A 22,039-nucleotide genomic window follows, 5' to 3' on the forward strand; every position below is an offset into this window, starting at 1 on the left:
ATTTTTTTTTTGACAGTGCTTTCTGGATTTTAAAAATGGTCTATTTTAGAAGAATTGTGTTTTATTTGGCAGACTTGCTGAGGATTTAAATTCAGGAGGCAGTCTCTGAAATAGCTTTGAGGACTGTTCCAAAGAGCGGGAGCAGGGGGTGGGGTGGGGTGGGGGACAGGGTACATAAGAGTTTTGCAACAAAGACCAGGTGATCAGAACATCAAAAAATTACTGATTAAAGAAAACCAGGTATTTCAAGTTAATGAATTTAACTCTTTTCTAAGTATGGAAAGATGCAAGAGTCTGAGCTCACTGCAATCATTCATTTGATGTGCACCTTAGCTCTCTAGGGTCAAGTCTTGTTCTTTTCCTTCCGGAGTCCCCTCAAGGTGCACTGTGAAGGTGCCTGCAGTGACTGAGGGCTTGATGGTGGGCATTCTGTGTTTTCATCCTGAGTTCCTTCAAGGCTCACCCTTGGGAACAGAGTTAGTGGCTGGTGGCTGCAACATCTTTCATATTCTGATATGGCAAGCAATATTTTTCATTCACAGTTTGAATATTCTTATACTTCACTTCTTTTGCATGTTTACTATTTGAAACAAGAGCTCAAATGCTATCTGACCAAAGTCTATTTTGTATAAAATGCCAGTGGATTAAATGTCATTATAAAATAAAATGTTTGTCTTTGGCTCTTTTTTCTTCTGTGGTTAGAATTCACTTTAGTAACAAGCACCTGCACACACACACACACATACACCACACATTGTTCATGTTTAGTCCATACTCAATTCAAAGAAATTGTTACTATGTAACAACTTAATTTGGAGAAGGCCACGGCACCCCACTCTAGTACTCTTGCCTGGAAAATCCCATGGATGGAGGAGCCTGGTAGGCTGCAGTCTATGGGGTCGCTAAGAGTCGGACACGACTGAGTGACTTCCCTTTCCCTTTTCACTTTCATGCATTGGAGAAGGAAATGGCAACCCACTCCAGTGTTCTTGCCTGGAGAATCCCAGGGACGGGGCAGCCTGGTGGGCTGCCATCTATGGGGTCGCACAGAGTCGGATACGACTGAAGCAACTTAGCAGCAACAACTTAATTAAATTTGCCCATTCCAGTCCATTTTAGTTCACTGATTCCTAAAATGTTGATGTTCACTCTTGCCATCTCCTGTTTGACCACTTCCAATTTATCTTGATTCATGGACCTAACATTCCAGTTTCCTAAGCAGTATTGTTCTTTACAGCATCGGACTTTATTATCACCACCAGACACATCCACATCTGGGCGTTTCCAGTTTGGCTCAGCTTCTTCATTCCTTCTGAAGCTATTTCTCCACTCTTCTCCAGTAGCATATTGGGCACCTACTAACCTGGGAAGCTCATCTTTTGGTGTCATATCTTTTTATCTTTTCATACTGTTCATAGAGTTCTCAAGGCAAGAATGCTGAAGTGGTTTGGCATTCCCTTCTCCAGTGGACCACATTTTGTCAGAGCTCTCCACCATGACCCATCTGTCTTGGGTGGCCCTACATGGCATGGCTCATAGTTTCTTTGAATTAGACAAGGCTGTGAGCCATGTGATCAGTTTGGTTAGTTTTCTGTGATTGTGGTTTTCATTCTGTCTTCCCTCTGATGGATGAGGATTAAAGGCTTGTGGAAGCTTCCGGACAGAAGGGACTGGCTGTGGGGAAACTGGGTCTTGCTCTGGTTCTGCTAATGAGTGGGGCTGTGTTCCCTGCCTGTAGTTTGGCCTGAGGCCAAACTATGGTAGGGGTAATGGCATGAATAGCAACCTCCTTCAAAAGGACTTTCACCAGCATGCTGCAGGTCCCAGGACTGCAGAATTCAGTGCCCCTGTCATCCCGGGCCTCCTGGACATTCAGAGGCAAGTCTGAATCAGTCTTTTGTGGGGGTCACTGCTCCTTTCTCCTGGGTCCTGGTGTGCAAAATGTTGGTTTGTGCCGTCCAAGAGTCTGCTTCCCCAGTCCTGTGGAAGTTCTGTAATCAAATCCCACTGGCCTCCAAAGTCAAATTCCCTGGGAGTTCTCAGTCCCTTTGCTGGATCCGCAGGCTGGGAAACCTGCTGTGGGCCCTAGAACTTTTGCAACAGTGCAAGAACTTCTTTGGTATAATTGTTCTGCAGTTTGTGGGTCGTCTGCTCGGTGGCTCTGTGGTGGTATTAATGGTGACCTCCTCCAAGAGGACTTATGCTGCACGCCACACCTCCCAGGTCGGCTGCAGCCAGAGCCCCTGTCCCTGCGGCAGGCCACTGCTGACCCCTGCCTCCACAGGAGACCCTCAAACACTCAAAGGCAGGCCTGGCTCAGTCTCCTGTCGAGGTCACTGTTCCTTTCCCTGGATCCTGATGCACACAAGGGCTTTGTCTGCACCCTCCCAGCATCTCTGGCAGGTATGAGGTTTAATTCTAAATGCAGTTTCTCCCATCCTACCGTCTTGTTCGGGCTTCTCCTTTGTCCTTGGATGTGGGGTATCTTTTCTTGGTGGGATCCAACGTTCTCCTATTGATGGCTGTCCAGCAGCTAGTTGTGATTTTGGTGTTCTTGCGGAAGATGAGCTCACGTCCTTCTACTCCACCATCTTGACAACTGTGGTTTACTTACTTATATAAGTATTTTTTCTAAAAATCAAGTTAATGTCTCATGTTATAGCATAAGTTTTTAAAAACTGAGTTTGGTAAAGGTAAACAACATAATCATATAAAATCATTTCTAGAGAAATAACGTGAAATTTTTTTCTCTCTGTTAACTGTGAAGATTTTTCTTCTGTTTCAGGAGTCCCGAACTCTTGCCAGGATGTGCTTAAGCATCAAGGAGGCCTTTTCATAATTAATAGGACTTCAGAACTGAAAATCTACAATAACAGTGAATTAATATACTATTTCTCTGGAAAAGCTGTATTTAAAATATTTTACAAATAGGTGACTTTTTTCAAACCTACTTCAATTTCTCTTTCAAATAGGCTTTTTGAAGTGTGCTTACTTATAAAAGCCCACTGTCCCCTCTCCTGCTGATCATCACAAAGAATCATCCTCATCACCAGGATGTCCCAAGACCTCCTTGTTCCTGCTGATCATAAGGCAACATTCAGAGGGTTTCCAGAGAGTTCATTTGGATATGCAAGTCAATAGATTTCAAAAAAAACACACCACCAACATTTATTCTAAAGTGGCTATTTGAGGGACTTCCCCGGAAGTTCAGTGGTTAAGACTCTGTACTTCCAATGCAGGGGAAAGGGTTCACGCCCTGATTGGGGAACTAAGATCTCACAAGCCCTATGGTGTGGCCATAAATAAATAAAGCGGCAGCACATATAGTAAAATTGAAATGATACAGTGAAGATTAGCATGGCCCCTGCACAAGAATGAAATGTACTTCATGAAGTATTCAATATTTTTTTAAAAGATACAAATGATTATGTATAAAATAAACTAAAAGGATATATTGTACAGCACAAAGAATGTGACCAATATTTTATAATAACTATAAGTGGAGTATAAACTTTAACAATTATGACTCACTATATTGTGATTATATAATATTCTACATCAACTTATAGACTTATGTAATACTCTGCATCTGCTATTCTTCAGTAAAGTTGTTCCTTGATATTTTTGTAGGTATTTTTTAATCAACATAAATCCAAATGTCACCTTTCCGTATATTTTATTGTTATCCTCCTGAGATGAAATCTATTAAAGGATGGCCAAATATCTTCAGAAAATAACTTGGATATTTTGCTCAATCAGTTCACTTCAGTTCAGTTGCTCAGTCACGTCCAACTCTTTATGACCCCATGAACCACAGCACGCCAGGCCTAACTATCCATCACCAACTCCCAGAGTTCACCCAAACCCATATCCATTGAGTTGATGATGCCATCCAACCATCTCATCCTCTGTCAACCCCTTCATCTACTGCCCTCAATCTTTCCCAGCATCAGGGTCTTTCAAATGAGTCAGCTCTTCACATCAGGTGGTCAAAGTATTGAGAGTTTCAGCTTCATCATCAGTCCTTCCAATGAATACCCAGGATTGATCTCCTTTAGGATGGACTAGTTGGATCTCCTTGCAGTCCAAGGGACTCTCAAGAGTCTTCTCCAACACCACAGTGCAAAAGCATCAATTCTTTGGCACTCAGCTTTCTTTATAGTCCAACTCTCACATCCATACATGACTACTGGAAAAACCATAGCCTTGACCAGACAGACCTTTGTTGACAATGTAATGTCTCTGCTTTTTAATATGCTGTCTAGGTTGGTCATAACTTTCCTTCCAAGGAGTAAGCGTCTTTTAATTTCATGGTTGCAATCACCATCTGCAGTGATTGGAGCCCAAAAAAAATAAAGTCAGCCACTGTTTCCACTGTTTCCCCATCTATTTCCCATGAAGTGATAGGACCGGATGCCATGATCTTAGTTTTCTGAATGTTGAGCTTTAAGCCAACTTTTTCACTCTCCTCTTTCACTTTCATCAAAAGGCTCTTTAGTTCTTCTTCACTTTCTGCCATAAGGGTGGTGTCATCTGCATATCTGAGGTTATTGATATTTCTCCCAGCAATCTTGATTCCAGTTTGTGCTTCCTCCAGCCCAGCGTTTCTCATGGTGTGCTCTGCATATAAGTTAAATAAGAAGAATGACAATATACAGCCTTGACGTACTCCTTTTCCTATTTGGAACCAGTCTATTGTTCCATGTCCAGTTCTAACTGTTGCTTCCTGATCTACATACAGATTTCTCAAGAGGCAGATCAGGTGGTCTGGTATCCCCATCTCCTCAGAATTTTTGGCAATTTTGCTCAATACCTTTTTGAAATAACTAGACTTCCCACAAGTTTTTATTTTAAAATAACCTTCAGCTTTCAGAAAAAGTTATAAGTAGAGTACAAAGAGCTGTTTTTTTCTCTTTTTTTTTTTTTGAAGCTTTTATGTTTCTAGGCTGCATAAACAGTGAATACTTTAGAATGTATTTCTTATTAACAAATAATCTCTCAACCAGAATAAAACCATCAAAACCTAGAAATAAAAATGGTTGAATTATGACCATTGTTAGTCCAGGCTGCCATGACAAAATACCATAGATTGGGAGGTTTAAACAACAGAAAGTTATTTTCTCACTGCTTTGGAAGCTGGAAGTCCAAGATCAAGGTGTTGGTCAATTTGGTTTCCGTTGAGAACCTTCTTTCCGGCTTGTAGACATCTGCCTTCGTGTGCTCACATGGCTTTTTTAAAGTGTATGAACACACAGCAAGAAACAGAAAACTTTTTCTTCTTATAAAACAACCAACTTGTCAGATAAAGACCCCACCCTTATGATCCACTTTAACCTTATCTCCTAAAAATTCTATCTCATATTGGGAAGAGGGTAGGCGAGTGGAGTGGCTAGGGATTCATGAATTTGAGAAACACAATTCAGTCCATAGAAACTGTCAAGTCCTGAAACACCATTCAAGTTTCACCAAATGTCCCAGGGATGCCCTATACAGCGGAAGGATCCAGTTCCAAATCACGTTTTTGCCTTTAGTTGTCATTTCTCTCTAACCTCTGTCTAACAGTTCCTCATTCTGCCTTTGATTGTTATGACCTTGATACTTTGGAAAATTATAGGCTGGTTATTTTGTAGAACAAAATAAAAAGGTCAGAGTACTTCCCATGATTTTCTTAACTAACATACAGTAGAAGTTCTATTTACTGACATCCATTTTACTCAACTGATGGAATTAAGCAAACTCTCTGTTCTATTACTGTAATCATATTATTCTAACAAATACGTGTTACCAGTTTACTTAATAATTGAACAATGCAATTTTAGCAACTTGTCAATAAGGAGTCTTTCTAAAACACCCAATTCAAAACTTATTCATGTTTTATAAATACATTTAATATGGCCAGCAATTTCTATGGTAAATTTCTATTTTGAATTTATTAGAAAGTGAAAAGTTTGGGAGTCCCCAAGATCACACTCAGTTTCAATAATTTGTTAGAAAGAGTTACACAATTCAGAAAACTATTATTCCTGTGGCTCTCATTTATTATAGCAAAAGGATACAGATTAAAATCAGGTGAAATAAGCAGCACATAAGACAATGTCTAGGATATTTCCAGACAGTCTTCCGGTTGTCTGTTCCCAGTGGAGTCAAGAGAACTGGACTTACTAGTAGCAATGACTTGTGGCCACATGCATGAAGTACTGGCAACAAGATCACCCAGCCTTGACTTCCAGAGTTTTTATTCAGGCTTGGTCATATACACATGACTGACCACCCACGTGGTCTTCACCCTCCAGAGACTGAGCTGTTACCACACAGCCCAAGACCACATCATAAACCACATTATTACCAGAGACGGTCCAGGTGGCCCAAGGTTTCCAGTAAACAAATACACTTTTATCAAGCAGGACATTTCAAGCTGCAGGGGTTACCTCCCAGAAGCTCAGAGTAAATACCAGACCTCAAATAATTATATGTTATCAGTTTACTTACGCTTGCTTGAACGATGTGTTTTTAATAAGTTGTTTATATCAGTTCAGTTCAGTCACTCTGTTGTGTCCGACTCTTTGTGACCCTATGAATCACACAGCACACCAGGCCTCCCTGTCCATCACCAGCTCCCGGAGTTCACTCAAACTCATGTCCATCAAGTCGGTGATGCCATCCAGCCATCTCATCCTCTGTAGTCCCCTTTTCTTCCTGCCCCAATCCCTCCCAGATCAGAGTCTTTTCCAATAAGTCAACTCTTCGCATGAGGTGGCCAAAGTACTGGAGTTTCAGCTTTAACATAATTCCTTCCAAAGAGCACCCAGGACTGATCTTCTTTATAATGGACTGGTTGGATCTCCTTGCAGTCCAAGGGATCCTCAAGAGTCTTCTCCAACACCACAGTGCAAAAGCATCAATTCTTCGGTGCTCAGCTTTCTTCACAGTCCAACTCTCACATCCATACATGACCACAGGAAAAACCACAGCCTTGACTAGTTGGACCTTTGTTGGCAAAGTAATGTCTCTGCTTTTGAATATGCTATCTAGGTTGGTCATAACTTTTCTTCCAAGGAGTAAGCGTCTTTTAATTTCATGGCTGCAATCACCATCTGCAGTGATTGTGGAGCCCCCAAAAAATAAAGTCATCCACAGTTTCCACTGTTTCCCCATCTATTTCCCATGAAATGATGGGACCAGATGCCATGATCTTCGTTTTCTGAATGTCGAGCTTTAAGCCAACTTTTTCACTCTCCTCTTTCACTTTCATCAAGAAGCTTTTTAGTTCCTCGTCACTTTCTGCCATAAGGGTGGTGTTATCTGCATATCTGAGGTTATTGATATTTCTCCCTAGCACCTTTCAAAAACATATGATTCAATGTTCATTTATTTTAGAAATGCAATAAATGAAAGTGGTGGTTTCTAGGTTGGATATATTAGAAAGACTGTAAAAACAAGTTATTAAAACAACAACAACAACAAAAAGAGACAAACTGCACTTGTATCAGACAAGAGCAACACATAAAATAAAGACAGTGATAAAGACTGGAAAGTAAACAGCACAAAAATCTAGAAAGATTCTTCATTCAGAGCTCTGGTCTAGCTACTTTAAGTTACTTAAAGAATGTGAAGTTGAGCATCTTAGACAATGTACTTTTTGTGTAATTTATGCCAGGAAGAAGATAGAAAATTTCAATCAGCAGACAAAGGCAAGCCCTTGACCTTACAACAAAAGGTTGGTGAATAATGCATGTGCGTGGGTCTTTATTCTCTAATTCTTTTTTTAGTTTTAAGCAAGTTTTTCAATACTATGCCAGACATTAGATAACAGAGATTTGACCATGTTGAATTTTACCTAAACCCTGTGATTCTGGAAATAGGGAATTGTAAAGGAATCTTATCATTTTGTGTTCCAGAAAACAACACAGTTTACATGGAAAAAAAAAAAAAAAAAAGCCTTTCACATATATTTGGATAAGACTCACAAAGTCCCTTGTTTACCTATAACAAGGCCAGGCACAAATTTCTATGCTCTGCCTAAATTATTTCCTGAACAACTGGTTTCACTGATCAATCAGGACAAAACACTTGTTAGAAAGACTGGTTAAGCTTCTGTCCTTCCAGAGCCCTGAACTTTAGCCCACCCCCATCCCCAGCATGAGCCTTTATCAGTCTATATTGTCTAGTGACATTACACCACTCTTTATAGTATAAAAACTATAACTTACAACAGTGTATACCCATTCCTTCCTTCCCGGTATTTATGCTACAGCTCTTATACATTTTACTTTACACATTAGAAACCTCAGAGTACGTGGTCATTATTTTTGTTTAAAAATTTAATTATCTTTTAAGGCACTTAAATAGAAAAATTTTATATATTTACCTAAATAGTCACCATTTCCAGTGCTCTTCATCCCTCTATGGATTTTATTTCCATCTGGTATAACTTTCTTTTTGCTTGAAAGATTTCCTTTAACATTTCCTGTAGTGCAGTACTTCTGGTGATGAACTCTTGTATCTTTTTTTCTTTTCAGTTTATCTAAACCAAAAATACTAACAACAAAAAATACCCCCCAAATAGTTCACTTATTTCTCCTACTCCCTACTCCCTGCTTCTGGCAACCATCAGTCTGTTCTCTATATCTATAAGCATAGTTTTTAAATATATATATACATTAGATTCCACACAAGGAGAGATTATATGTTATTAGTCTTTCTCTGACTGTTATCACTTAGCATAATACCCCTGAGTTCTATCTATGTTGTCGCAAATTACAAGATGTCTTTCTTTTTTATGGCTCAACAATATTCCACTGCAATACATATACCATAATTTTTTATCAACAGGCATAAGATTATAGTTAATAACATAGGAGATAAAATCAATTTATATTTTTAAAAGAGATAATCCAAAAGAATGGAGAAAAACAGGGGAAAAAAAGAGCAACATGTAAGATAAAAAATAGTTCACATCAAATATAAATGGTCTAAGGACTCAAAAGACTGAGATTGTCAGATTAAATAAACAATACAAAACCCAAATATATGCTGTCTTTAAGAAACACACTTTAAATATAAGGACAAGAATGGGCTTAAAAGTAAAAAGATGAGAAAAAGATATTCCATACTAACACTTGTAATAAGAAAGCTGGGAGAGTTGTATTAATATTGGACAAAGTAGATTCAAGAAAAAAAATACAGCTAGGTAGTTAAAAAGGTAATTTCATAATAATAAAACAATCAAGAGGACATAAGCATTCTAAATATGCTTGCCCCTCATAACAAAACTTTAAAATACATGAAGCAAAAATGGATACAACTGCAAAGAAATATAGGTAAATTCACAATTATGATTTTTAAAAAAATTACCCCTCTCTGAATAGTTAATAGACACAGATAGAAAATCCCTAGTTTTCTCATTCAAATCTCAGGACATAAGGTTGAATATTTCCAGCAATTTTCTTTACACACTCAGAAGTAGAGCCTATAAAGAAACGTTTGATTGCTGGTCAACTTATCATCAGGGCTTCCTCGGTGGCTCAGTGGTAAACAATGTGCCCGCAATGCAGGAGATGATCCCTGGGTCAGGAAGATCCCTGGAGGAGGGCATGGCAACTCACTCCAGTATTCTCTCCTGGAGAATCCAGTGGACAGAGGAGCCTGGCAGGCTACAGTCCATAGGGTTGCAAAGAGTCAGACAAAACTGAAGCGACCTAGCACACACTCACACAGCTTATCATCATTTCCAGGTGCTATGTTAATCAGAGCCAGACATGTAAATCAGCATGGTGAAGCAGCAATATTCTGGAGAGATTAATAGCTCTGGAGTCAGAGAAACCTGAATCCTCTCACATACCAACTATGCAACCTTGGTCAAATGGGTTAACTTCTTAGAGTCTCAGTTTTCTCATTTGTAATCATGGGCTAAAAATAGCATCATTAGGACATGTTACATAGTACATTGCCTATTATTATACAACAATTTGAAAGAATCAACTCCCATTTGGTCTGATCAGAACTCTTTTTTTGTCTGTCCTTCTATCCTGTTTTAGAGAAAGAGCTTAGTAGATGGGAACACTATTGAGTGTGGAGATCATGGAAAAGATGTCTCTGAAACCAAGTGTCACTTTTTATGCAAAGAAATATTGCCCTTTGTTCTGTGCCTGCAGCTGTCTCTTTTAGACTGTTCACATGTTTAAGACTTGGCTCAAGAAGGTTTTTGTAATGCCCACCAGACAGAATTATCTAGGATTGTGTTCTAGCAAGCCAAAGTCATGTTAAGCAAAGGAGTCAAGCAGTTATGTACAAAACATTTTAGTATCATCGCATGAAGTTGCATGGTGTAAATTACTGAAACAGGAGTAGACCTAAATCCTAATTGTAACTCTATTAGGAAGAAGTGCATGACCCTTACCAAACTGACTTTCTGGGTCTTCACTGCATTACCTATACAATGACAGAATTTGATACACATAGTCACTCAGTTTCCCCAAATTCTATGTTACTAGAAATGACTCTAGAAACAAAATGTTCAGAAGACTTCAATTATTCATTTACTCCTACATTTACTGACCAATTTAAATTCAGTAAGTTACTAGGAACTGTTATAGACATAGTAGCCGTTAGAGGATGGAGGAAATGGTATGTCGAAGAGTCCTTACTTTCAAGAATTTTTAATCCCTTGGAGAAAAAGAATAATAAAAGTAAATATATAATATAAAGGCAACTAGTAAAAATTTAAGGAAATACTAATATCAAGAAGGAAATATTTAGAGGGAGGCAACATGGGTGTACCTGTGACTGATTCTTGTTGATGTGTGACAGAAAACCACCAACAAAACAAGTGGAGGTGATGGAATTCCAGTTGAACTATTTCAAATCCTAAAAGATGATGCTGTGAAAGTGTTGCACTCAATATGCCAGCAAATTTGGAAAACTCAGCAGTGGCCACAGGACTGGAAAATTTACTTTTCATTCCAATCCCAAAGAAAGGCAATGCCAAAGAACACTCAAACTACCACACACTTGCACTCATCTCACATGCTAGCAAAGAAATGCTTAAAATTCTCCAAGCCAGGCTTCAACATTACATGAAACGTGAACTTCCAGATGTTCAAGCTGGATTTAGAAAAGGCAGAGGAACCAGAGCTCAAATTGCCAACATCTGTTGGATCATCAAAAAAGCAACAGAATACCAGAAAAACATCTACTTCAGCTTTGTTGACTATGCCAAACCCTTTGACTGTGTGGATCACAACAAACTGTGGAAAATTCTTAAAGTGATGGGAATACCAGACCTCCTGACCTCCTCCAGAGAAATCTGTATGCAGGTCAAGAAGCAACAGTTAGAACCAAACATGGAACAACAGACTGATTCCAAATTGGAAAAAGAGTGCGTCAAAGCTGTATATTGTCACTCTGCTTATTTAACTTATATGCAGAGTACATCATGTGAAATGCCAGGCTGGGTGAAGCACAAGCTGGAATCAAGATGGCCGGGAGAAATACCAATAACCTCAGCTATGCAGATAACACCACCGTTATGACAGAAAACAAAGAAGAACTAAAGAGTCTCTTGATGAAAGTGAAAGAGGAGAGTAAAAAAGCTGGCTTAAAACTCAACATTCAAAAAAGAAAGATCATGGCATCCAGTCCCATGATTTCATGGCAAATAGATGGGCAAACAATGGAAATTGTGAGATACTTTATTTTCTCTCGCTCCAAAATCACCGTAAATGGTGACTGCAGCCATGAAATTAAAAGATGCTTGCTCCTTGGAAGAAAAACTATGACCAACCTAGACAACATATTAAAAAAAAGAGACATTATTTTGCCAACAAAGTTCTGTCTAGTCAAAGCTATTTTTCCAGTAGTCATGTATGGATGTGAGAGTTGGACTATAAAGAAAGCTGAGCCCTGAAGAATTGATCATTTTGCACTGTGGTGTTGGAGAAAACTCTTGAGAGTCCCTTGGACTGCCAGGAGATCAAACCAGTCAATCCTGAAGGAGATCAGTCCTGAATATTCATTGGAAGGACTGATGCTGAAGCTGAAGTTCCAATACTTTGGCCACCTGATGGGAAGAACTGACTCATTGGAAAAGACCCTGATGGTGGGCATGATTGAAGGCAGGAGGAGAAGGAGACGACAGAGGATGAGATGGTTGGATGGCATCACTGACTCAATGGACATGAGTTTGAGCAAGCTCCGGGAGTTGGTGATGGACAGGGAAGCCTGGTGTGCTGCAGTCCATGGGGTCACAGAGTCAGACACGCTTGAGTGACTGAACTTAACTTAGTTGTCCAACATAGTGTCCAACTCTTTTCAACCCCATGGACAGTAGTCTGCCAGGCTCCTCTGTCCATGGGATGTTCTGGGCAAGAATACAGGAGTGGATTGCCATTTCCTTCTCCAAGAATCCATGTTTTATATGAAAAGAAAATCCCTCCAGGCTTTAGGGCTTAATTCAGGGTAATTGTAAAACTAGACAGTTGACTACAGTATAGCTCAAATATTATTAGCACTGTTACCAAGTCCAAACTCAGTCTGCTCACCACATGACAAGCCAATGAATCCGAGAGACAAGGTGTTAAGGCAAGGAATATGACTTTATTCAGAAAGCAAGCTGACAGAGAAGATGGCAAACACCTCAAAATGACCATCTTGTCAGGACCTGGATATCAAGGTTTTTTTTGTGGATCAGAGAAGGGGCAGGGGGTGGAGGTGAGAAAAAAAAGTAAAAAGACCATTTAATTCTTGCAATTATCTCCTAGAATGACAAGCCTCAGGTAGGGGGATGTGTTAGAATCTTTTCCTTATAGACATTCACAGGTGAGCAGGGTCACATTGTGGGCTAAACAAAGGCACTTTAGTTTCAGGGTCAGGCAGAGGGGGCAGGGTTATGTATGGTTATATACATAACCATATGTCTATATAACCATATGTATACATAACCATATATATGGTATGAGGCAGGCCATTATGTATGGTTATAATAACAAAAGGCAAAATAAGAGTTAAAGTCACAGCAGGGAAATCAACTTTAACCCTTCCTGGTTACCATTCCCCACTGTCAACATCCATCCCATAAACTTGTGGGGAAAGGGGGTGATGACCATTCTGCTTGTCAAATGGATCTTTCTGGGAGTGTCTTCCACAGGTGCCAGCATTTCAAATGTTGATTGTCTTCTTTTTGTTCCTCTTTGAAAAGTGTCCACTTTACACCTGTAGACTTACAAATATTTAACTTCAAACCCAAGAGGCAGCATATCAAATTAAGAAATTTAGTGCTTTTCTACTTATGGGAAGATGCAGGAGTCGGGGCTCATTAAAATGACTTCTTTGGTATGTACCTCAGCTGTCTGAGACCTATAATCCTGTATTTTCAGCGTTTCCTCAGGATTCACTAGTAGGAGTGACTATGTTAGGGGAAGCACACTTATTGAAACCTTCTACCCTGGCCTGGCACTGCAGTAACCATTTGCATAAGTTGTTTTATGACAGGAGGTCCTGGTAAGGAACACGGAACTAATAAGCCTCCACCAACTGGAAGAGTTCGGGAAAGGTCAAAAGGAGACACCACAGGTCCGACCACCTCCCAGAATCCTTCTCTCTGGCATCCATCTTGGCTGAACAAGGCGTGCACCCCCAGGAAGGACTCTGAATTAGGATGATTGGCTAAAGACAATGCGGAAACTAATCCCATCACCATAAAACCTGAGACTGCGTGGCAGAGCTGTTCTCCTGGGTTCCCTTACCCTTACTGCTCTCTCCTGGGCTCCCTTTCCCAATAAAATCTCTTGCTTTGTCAGCACATGCATCTCCTCGGACAATTCATTTCCAAGTGTTAGACAAGAGCCCACTTTCGGACCATGGAAGGAGTCCCCCTTCCTGCAACAATTACAGTCTGATTCCCCTTCCTTGGGGCTCACTGGCTCATGTTGAAGCACTGTAATTGCTGATTCGTTTCTCAGGGCTCCCCTCTTGATTATGGATTTGACCAATAGGTTTGACCAAAATGTTTGGGAGACATTTCGTGACCAACTTTTGTCCCATTGTACTGGGAGGTTCATCCCAGACCAGGCAAACATTCTTGATGTGTCACTCCAGGTGTTAAATTTTGGACCAATCCCTATCAATAATTAAAATTCTCTGGATTCTGTCTAGCTATTAATATAATCCAGGAGACATTTTCCCTTGTTGCTTCTTCCCATACCAAAATCACACTATTAAAATTATTTCCTGAAAATGTTTAGCCACAGAAGTTTTGTTGGAGGCTTGATTTGCACATTGGTTACTGCAAGAGATAACAATCTTATAAATTAGACAGAATATAAGCAATGCAGTCAGTTACATTGACAATGACATAGTGCAGCAGGGAGACACAAAGCATGATTTGAAGACAAAGAATAAACATAATCTATGACTGGTGTAATGGTTGTCATCTAGTCACAGTAATTGGGAGTCCAAAGGAGGCATAACTGCTTGAATGAGCTATTTGCAGCTTCACTGTACTGGTTGTGTGTTTTAGACATGCATGGCTTAATCTTTGAGATAAGCATCATATGTTACTGGCAAGATCAACCAGGTAGAGAGAAAAAGATAAATATTTTAATTTTGCTTACAAAAGGTACAGTTTACCAAGTTATATTAAGTCATAATTAATATAAGAAGGTTTTCATTACACTTGGAAAACACAGGTTTAAACCAGTAATCCTTTTATACTGAAACCATAAAAATTACAACCATATTTTTTTTGTTAACAGCTTTATGAAGTCATCAGATTTCTCATTAGAATTCTTCAATTTCTTACTCGGTTCTGCATGTGGTCTGAAAGTCGGAAACTTGCATTTATCCCAAGGTCCTTTTTATAAATCTTGAAGAGCAGACGTTTTTGCAATATTAGAGTGAAACCGTAAGTGTCTACAAAAGACTTGAAATAGGCAATGATTGCAATGCAATTGACAAAGCCATCCTGTTGCTGCCGTGACATACAACACTTTCAGAGAATAACTGGCATTATGAGCGATGATATTCTACCAGGAGTAGAATTCTCTAATCTTAATAATCTTAACACCAGGTTATTAAGGACTCCATATAATCTCTAGATTATCTGCACCATTTATCACATAATGTAACTTAAAATTGGTTACTCATTTCACAACACCTCCCTTACAGTTTCATATACCAAGTGAACCTAATTAGCTTAGTATCTCCCTTTGGGGTGACTCAGGGGACTTCTAAAACACCCCAAAGTCAGCTACAAGTCAAAGGAACTTTATTATAATTTGATTTGGGAAGCTTTGTCAAAGGAACACCAAAAAACATTTTAAAATACAACAGGACCATAGATTCCTGTGAAACTTCCCCAAAGTGACAATAAGAGATTTCAAAGGTAAATACAGAATACTTAAAAGGTAAATAAACTTAAAATCTGTTATCAATGTCAGTTTAGCAGCTTCAGAAAACTTGTCTTTTACCAGAGAGAAGAGCCAAATTTACGTTTTGTACCAGCTTAAAGCTTCATTTACTCAATTAAACTTGTTTTAAACTTAGTCAATCCTGACTGATCATATACCAAACCCATTTGGGGGTCCATTTTCCATAAACCTTTCATTACTTAATTTATTTTAACTTTCAAATTGTAGAATATCTGGAGAGGTCCTAAAACATATATTTCATAGTAAACAAAGGTTTACTCAAAAACTCCTCTAATTTCATTTGTACTTTCTTTTCTCAAATGTTTCTTTACATTGAGTTACTTTCCTTACTGACAAATTTGCTTATTTAGCTTGTATTAAACCTAGGCATATTAAACCTAAGGCATGGACAAGAGAGTTGGACCATAAAGAAGGCTGAGCATCAAAGAATTGATGCTTTTGAACTGTGGTGCTGGAGAAAACTCTTGAGAGTCCCTTGGACTGCAAGGAGATCAAACCAGTCAATCCTAAAGGAAATCAGTCCTGAATATTCATTGGAAGGACTGATGCTGAAGCTGAAGCTCCAATACTTTGGCCACCTGATGTTCTAAGAGTTGACTCATTGAAAAAGACCCTGATGCTGGGAAAGATTGAAGACAGGAGGAGAAGGGGACAACAGAGGATGAGATGGTTGGATGGCATCACTGAGACAATGGACATGAGTTTGAGCAAGCTCTGGGAGATGCTGAAGGACAGGGAAGCCTGGTGTGCTGCAGTCCATGGGGTCACAAACAGTCAGACACGACTGAGTGACTGAACAACAACAAAACCTAGGCACGATGAAAGTATTGTACTTAATATTATATTTAAAGTTGATAACTCAAGACATGCCTATCAGATCAGTTAACTTAAACATTAATACCAGGTACTAATTTAATATTGAATATTTCCCATTTCACATGAACCTGAAATTTATTTACCTTAATTTCTCTTGTATTTAGAATTGTTTGATTTATAAGTGTTAAATTTTGTTTAAGCCAATTAAATAGAGCTCCTTTACAGATCAACTTCGGCAATGGCATCAAAAGATAAAGACATGTACAGACACACACACAGTGAGGACTCAGTTCTTTCAAGATTTCAGTCCTGAATCAGGTACAGCAATATAAAACCCATCAGTTTACAAAACAGGTTGGATTAAAAATTGGGTTTCTCACAAATGGAACAAATCAAGCTCTCTCAACTAGACAGCTAAGTATTCATGATGTCTATTTGCTTTGGATAAGACAATTTTTATTTTTCGCATTTTAAAATTTGCATTCCAAAAGGTAGCAGAGATAGACCAGATAGGACTTTTGTATCTCAAAGATATAAGCAAGTTCTTCCTAGGATGACTTTGTTTTCCTCCTTTCTCCCCCAAAGAACTGGGTACCACCCCAATGAAACCTAAGGACTGACACACCCATCCACCCCTGTTGGAAAGCTTCACCCCTCCTTCTCTAGCCTAGGGGAGAAGGCCTCCTGCTAGGAAGGTAGCAGCCAGGAGAAACCTTACAGAAAGTACTTCTCATTTTAGATGGAGCAGTAAGTACAAGAGGTCTGTCTGTTATCAAACAGTAAACAAATCAAACAGAACCACGCTAGCAGGAAGTCACAAGAAAAAGAAGTAAATAGCTAAGAGATGCCCAGAAATCCAAAAACCAAATAGCAAGAATGTCTCAAACAGGACTCCGAATCCCACCTAGGCCTGTGACGTTTCTCCAAAAGGTTGCAGTTTTCTTTCCTTGGGAGAGATCCCCAAACTGGAGCTAAAGTTCCCCACAGTCAAAGTTATCCTGGGCTCCTATAGAAGAAATTATAACTGGATGTCTAAAGTTCAAGGGAGCCCCCAAGGTCTATTCTTTATCAGAGTGTTCCTCTCCTTTGCAAAGGGTTTCTAAAAGCAAGATTGTAAAACTGTGAGTCATTCAGGAGCCATTGCTCTTCTGATCTTAACATAATTAATATGGGCCTTAAAAGCTTTCCTTCAGGATAGATGAAATATTTCCCATTTTTATAAGTTTGATAACACCAAAACACAAAAGACATAGGCAAATTTCAATAAAAATGGCACAAACAGATTGCATCAATGCACCAGTGAACTGGCCCCCAACTCAGGTAAATAAATTTACCCTACGAAACAAATGAACTCATTCCATCTAGGTACCTCACCCCACAAGAACTAGCTCCCCAGTGACCTGGTTCCCATTCAGGTAGAGTTCAGCAACTCCTCCCCCTCCAACAAGGAGACTTGTCTAACAAACTGGCTTGTCCCATAAAGGAAAAGCCCAAATTGTGGGGGAAATATGTTCCTGGTGTGCCACCAGAGCAATTCACCCTACAAAATCAAGTCTGTGAACTCGCAACACAAAAGGACACACAAAGCCGCAAACGAACCAGCTGAACCAGCTATTGAATTGGGTAGGCTTACCCTATAAACAAAATCAAGTTTGTTGACTCGTAGTTTTTTTGGTTCCTTGTCTCAACTGCCAAGCACTGGCAAGCCAGTGTCACTTCAGGGGATCTTGAAGGAAAGATCCTTAGGACAAAAATGGTCCCACCAGCTGCTATGGGTCTTACCGCAATACTCCTTGATCTAAGCCCGTTACTCGCAAACAGCAAGGCTCCTGGCTGGCTAAGCCAAATTTGTTACCGAGTCAAGCTCACTCTGCTTGCCACATGATAAGCCAACGAATCAAAGAGACAAGGTGTTGAGAAAGGAATATGACTTTATTCAGAGAGCCAGCTGACCAAGAAGATGGCAGACTAAAGTCTCAAAATAACCATCTTGTCAGGACCTGGATGTCAGGTTCTTTTATGGATCAGGATGTGGAGAGGTGAGGAAACAAAGTAAAAAGACCATTTAATTCTTGCAAATATCTGGCAAGCCGCAGGCAGCAAGCTGTGTTAGTTTCTTTTCTTTACTGTCATTCACAGGTGGGCAGGGTCCCATTGTCTCCCTGTGAGCTAAACAAAGACACTTTAGTTTGAGTCAGACAGAGGTGGCAGAGTTCTCCTATGTATGATTATAATAATGAATTAGAAAAACAAGGGTTAAAGTCATAGCATGGATTCAAAATTACCTCTTCCAGGACACAGAAACACTTAAAAAAAAATTTTTTTTTTTTTACAGCAACCTTATATTTGTGATTTGTGCTGAAAACTGCTGCTGATTCTGTCTAGTTGCAATCACAAAGATTTCTATTTTTTAAAATAATACTTGGCAAAACTAATACAATTATGTAAAGTTTAAAAATAAGATAAAATTAAAAAAAAATAATACTTCTACTTAAAGATTATGAGTGGATTTGAATCTTCTTTCATACTTCCAATTCTCAGCCTGATTCTTATTTTTATCTTAAATATTAAAATCGTCATGACCAAAGCTTCCAAGCAACATCTTCCTCCAGGACCCAGACCTTTACCAATTATTGGAAATCTACACTTCCTTAATTTGAAGAGGCCATATCAAACCATGCTGGAGGTAAAGAAATAAATAGTTTTTCATTTCATGTTTATAATTTCCTCAATCATTTTACCTTTGTGGGTTTACTAGCTTGTATGTATTTAAAACTGCTTCATATAATGTATAATGAGGGAATTAGATTCAAAATTAATAAAGCTGCTTTAGTTTTTAGTTTTTTTTAAATTTGTATATGTAAAAATATTAGTCAATACATTTCTATTATTTAAGGTGACATTTTTATCCTAAAATATTTATGACACAGAACTTTTATCTCAACTATTTCAATCTACGTATTTCATATATACCCTCCTATGAAGGGACTGATCTGTGATCATAGAGACTTTTAGTTAATTACTCAAAACAGTATGTGCAAAAGATACAACCAAGAGCTTGTGTGGCCCCAGAAACTGAGACTTGGGATTTAGTTTTGAGCTTGCATTAATTAGCTGTGAGAATTTATGTAAGAAGTTGGCCTCTGTTTCCTCATCTTTAAAATTACAGGGCTAGATCAAATGCTTGAACAATTTTCTTCAATTTTCACTTTACAGATTTTATAGTTCTTGACTGTGGGGTAGGATGGAAGGAAAGAAAGAAGGAGGGAGGAAGGGAGGAAATTTATAGTTGGCATTTGTCTGTTAATTTCAATTTTTAAGTTCTAAAGGGCAGATAATCAAAATTGAGTTCTGCTATATTCTATAACTTCCTAGCTTGAAAATCCTCACACAACATATATTGAAGAGAAGAACAGTACTTTACCTCAATGGGCAACTTAATAATAATACCAGTTTGTATTGTAGTTTTTATTTTACAATGACTGCAAGGATTCCACTCACTTTGTACAATCACTCTAGGAGGAAAATAGAGAGTTGTTTTTATCTCAGTTTTACGTATGTGTAACTCAAAACAAAGGTCCTTCTAGTCAAGGCTATGGTTTTTCCAGTAGTCATGTATGGATGTGAGTTGGACTATAAAGACTGAGCACCAAAGAATTGATGCTCTTGCAACATGCTTTTGCATGTTGGAGAACTCTTGAGAGTCCCTTGGACTGCAAGGAGATCTAACCAGTCCATCCTAAAGGAGGTCAGTCCTGAATGTTCATTGGAAGAATTGATGCTGAAGCTGAAACTCCAATACTTTGGCCACCTGATGCAAAGAACTAACTCATTTGAAAAGATCCTGATGCTGAGAAAGATTGAAGGTGAGAGGAGAAGGGGATGACAGAGGATGAGGTGGTTGGATGGCATCAGCAACTCAAAGGACATGAGTTTGAGTAAAGTCCAGAAGTTGGTGATGCACCGGGAGGCCTGGCGTGCTGCAGTCCATGGTGTCACAAAGAGTCAGACACGACTGAGTGACTGAACTGAACTCAAAACAATTGACTTTATTTACTAACTAAAGAATTAGGGAGAAGGCAATGGCACCCCACTCCAGTACTGTTGCCTGGAAAATCCCATGGACAGAGGAGCCTGGTGGGCTGCAGTCCATGGGGTTGCTAAGAGTCAGACACGACTGAGGGACTTCACTTTCACTTTTCACTTTTATGCATTGGAGAAGGAAATGGCAACCCACTCCAGTGTTCTTGCTTGGAGAATCCCATGGACGGAGAAGCCTGGTAGGCTGCAGCCCATGGGGTCGCACAGAGTCGGACACGACTGAAGCGACTTGCAGCAGCAGCAGCAGCAGCAAAGAACTAGGACTTGAGTTTTTTAATCTTCTAAAATTACTTTATGGCTTTTTCTCCTACATTCAAAGGTCACATAACACAAAGGTTAATTTCTCGGAACAATTTCTTTCAATAAAGTCCTTCATCTAATTCCATATACCCCAATCACATTTGTTTCCTCAACATCCCTGTCTTTGCTTACATATTAACCAGCCTAATCTCTGTACTACTTAGTCTTCCATTTTTTTTCTCACTCCCACCGCTGTACTATTGCTTTGTGCTCATTTCACCTATGAAATGTCTTCTCCCTTCCTCTCCCTCTGCTGTCTACCATTTTTCTTCCTTAAAATTTACCTAAGTTTTGTTCTTTGCTGGAAACATGCCATATCCTCTTTTTTTTTTTCTTTTAACTGCTGGAAAATTGTTTTACATGCTGAGTTCATTTCTGCCATACAACTATGCTCATCAGTCATCATTATGGATATATCCCTTCCCTTTTGAGCCTCCCTCCTCTCCCTGCATCCCACCCATCTAGGTCATTATAGCACCAGACTGGGCTTCCCATATCCTCTTATACTCTTAATAAACAGTGGTTCTTACCTGAAGGACTCTGTCCTCACAGTCTCAAATTTTCATATTTATTTTAATTTTCACTTCCTTATAAGATTGATCTTAATTTACATTATCTTCCTAAATTGTAGCGCCCTGCTGCAATTCCTGTCACAATCCTAAAGTTGTTTTCTAAAATCAAGTATCTTAAAGAACATTAGCAGTCCCCATCTCATTTTCTACTTGAAGTGAGTGAAAGTGAAGTCGCTCAGTCGTGTCCGACCCTCAGCGACCCCCTGGACTGCAGCCCTCCAGGCTCCTCCGTCCATGGGATTTTCCAGGCAAGAGTACTGGAGTGGGGGGCCACTGCCTTCTCCGTTCCTACTTGAACCCTTAGTCCAGTTAGGACCACAGGTTCTGTCCCAGCAAGTACAAACATATTATTTGCTGAACTTTGTCCCTTACTAGCTGTGTGACTTCTTGGCCACAATACCTTGCCTATACAGCAAGGATGATGATAAGATCTACTTCTCAGGTTGGTAATATGAATAGAAGTAAATAATGGTGCTGGGAATAAAGTTAAAGAGGCAACAAATGTTGGTTCTTACTATTTTTCATTATCAAAGAAAATGGAATTTTTTGAGTAAGAAGTGTTATGTGGAAAACAAAGAATTAATTTGGTTTTCTGTGGTCATAGCATCCCACAAAAGACAGGGCATGAGTATGGTTGTCAGGTAAGTCAGGTCAGTGTGGTAGTCAGGAAAAGTTTTGCCTCTCTAGAACCCTGGATGGGCATTTTCTGAGACCCAACAAAATATACTAGGGAGCAGGACTTTCCTGGTGGTCCAGTGGCTAAGTCTTCATGCTCCTAAAGCAGGGGGTCCAGGTTGGAGCTCAGGTCAGGGAACTAGAGCCTAC

General features: G+C 39.3%; 1 pseudogene; it reads left to right on the forward strand.

Moving 5' to 3' along the window:
- The first annotated feature begins 3,292 nt into the window (after window positions 1-3,292).
- Window positions 3,293-3,408, forward strand: LOC129648028 (uncharacterized; annotated as a pseudogene).
- Window positions 3,409-22,039: the final 18,631 nt, after the last annotated feature.

This window comes from Bubalus kerabau, chromosome 3, assembly GCF_029407905.1.
Source record: "Bubalus kerabau isolate K-KA32 ecotype Philippines breed swamp buffalo chromosome 3, PCC_UOA_SB_1v2, whole genome shotgun sequence".
In the NCBI taxonomy this organism is placed as follows: Eukaryota; Metazoa; Chordata; class Mammalia; order Artiodactyla; family Bovidae; genus Bubalus; species Bubalus kerabau.